Genomic DNA, 2370 nt, shown 5'->3' on the forward strand with positions numbered 1-2370 from the left:
GCCAAGTTAGGACTAACCAGGACCTGGCCCTTGAGCAAATTGGCCATCAACAGGCCTCCCCCAGCTGTAGGGGTGGGAGTGGACATAGGACCGTGACTTCTCAACCCATCCAGTGCCTAGCAACACGAAACAATGTGCCTGGCAGCAGATAAGCACCCTTTCTTGTAACATGAGCTTTATTTTTCTGTACTTTCTGAAAAGAGAGAAACTGGGGGCCCTACACACATCTACTCCCCCACACTTGGCCAGGCCCCACACCCCAGAGCAGTTGAGAACCAGCTTTGTGACATCACATGACCACTGTGACAAGCAGCCGCTTGCCCCTCGACCGACACTCTAGAATTTTCAGGACAGTACATTTGGGGCATCCCTGCTGTGACCAAAGGCATTTCTGACCCCAGTGATCAGTGATAGGATCCCTGGTAGCAAATGCTTTTTGATGTAGAGCAGCTCCATGGCTAGTCAGAGTACTAATGAGATGGGCAAAGCCAGCCCGGCCCCATCAGACGATGGGCAGGTGGGTCCCGGGGAGGCTTGGGAGACCTTGGTCTCCCATGGGGACAGAGCCGCAAGCCACGATCCAAGTCTTCAAGACAACCCGCAACCACCAGACCAAGGCGCCACCAACGTGGAAGGAAACGTTCTTCTGGGACTGTCCTTCCCAAGAAAGCTTTGGAGAATAGTGGAGGAGGATTGCTTCACGTCGGTGCGCTGGAATGATGACGGAGACACCGTGATCATCCAGAAAGACCTCTTTCAGAGGGAAGTTCTGTGCCGAAGGGGCAACGAGAAAATCTTTGAATCAGACAGCCTGAAAAGCTTCACCCGCCTACTGAACCTACACGGATTCAGCAAAGTGCGCCCAGGCGACTCTTCAGTTTCCTATCCGGGAAGTAACGTGATGGTAAAGTAGAACGTCCTCGTGTTTCTCGTGTTCTCTGTTACTCGACCATCTTCCCAGTAGACCAAGAACAATGATATGCTGAAAGGGTTTCATTTCAGGGCATAACTCTTTTTCACTTGAGACAGTACTTACAGAAAGACGAGAACGTATAGATTTTCATATGAAACTATAAGCCCCTTAGAGATAACCTGCAGGGATCACTAAAGAGTCTGAGAGGCCAGTTAATGTCAAATAGATGTATTTTCAACCCAAAGGACTAAAATAATTAATTTTGTTTCAGATCTACAGAAACGGGAACTTCCAGAGGGACCGGCCTTGGCTGGTCCAGAACATCAATACACAAGGAACCCAGATGACTCGCAGCTGGCCTGGGAGCGGTGGAACACCTCCAAAGAGACCCAAGAGGCAGACCCCGACAAGGTACTCCCTGAGGCTTCAGCAGAAAAGGGGTACCAAAGAAGCCGAGGAAAAAGCCCAGAGGAAACCCCCAAATTCTTGGGAACACAGTGCTACCCAGTTATCCGAGCACTTGCATCTGCAGCCCACCAGCAGTGCCATGGCTATAGAATGTCCAAGTGAGGCAGGCGGCCCAAGTGGGGAGGGTACATCTGGGCATGACATGCTTGTGCCCACGGCTACTGCCGGAACCGACGGCATGGAGGCTCTGCCCCCCAGGTCCCCAATTTACCCACGACGTGGTCCGGTGACGTCTTTGTACGACATCTGCTATTCCACCCTCATAGCTAGCTTGTCACTGGTGTCTCTACCCCCGTTACCTGAGGAAGAGCAGGAAGTCTCCGTACATTGCTATTGCTCACTCTGTGAGCAGCTTAAGGACAATGCAGGTCCCTAGTCGCAAGTGTCGGAAGACAATCGCCACTTTGTAACCACGAATCCATTGTGTGTTTTAAAAAACTGCAAAACTACATGGTAGTTAATAAACAAAGCAATGAGAATTGTGAGTCCGTGTTCTTTTGTTTCCACGCCACACACCTCATCAGATAAGCCCGAGACTAGAAATCCTGGCCTCAGGCAGGCTTTTGTCCCACTGTCCTCTTTCAGTTTCACACACTCTGTCAAGGACCTGGCTAGGGGGTCCTGAGGCAAGCCCAGGAAGATCTGGTCCCCTGAGCCTTGCCTGCCGGTCAGGAGACAGAACTGCAGGGCCCTGACCTTGGGGGAATGACCTGACATTAGTCATGCATCTTGAAACAGGAGGGTCTTTCCTCACAGGCCCCCCTATGTCCCCAGGCTTCTGATCAGCAGCTGAGCATCTCTAGCCCAAGTTCCAGGGGCCTTCCAGGGAGGCCTGCCTAAGACTCGGGCCACCCCATCTGCTAAGTGGCATGGGACGGAGGCAGCCTGCTTCAGAAGAGGGGCCATTACACATTGCTCACAGGGACGGGGAAGGCGCTGTCTGGAGGGACCTGCTGCTGGAGAGGCTGGGACGGGACTCCATGCAGATT

At 52.5% G+C, this 2370-nt stretch overlaps 1 pseudogene; it reads left to right on the forward strand.

Annotated features, from left to right (window-relative positions):
- Positions 1–454: 454 nt before the first annotated feature.
- Positions 455–1757, forward strand: LOC148090379 (heat shock transcription factor, X-linked member 3 pseudogene; annotated as a pseudogene).
- Positions 1758–2370: the final 613 nt, after the last annotated feature.

The sequence above is a fragment of the Miniopterus natalensis genome, chromosome X (assembly GCF_054644295.1).
Source record: "Miniopterus natalensis isolate mMinNat1 chromosome X, mMinNat1.hap1, whole genome shotgun sequence".
Lineage (NCBI taxonomy): Eukaryota > Metazoa > Chordata > Mammalia > Chiroptera > Miniopteridae > Miniopterus > Miniopterus natalensis.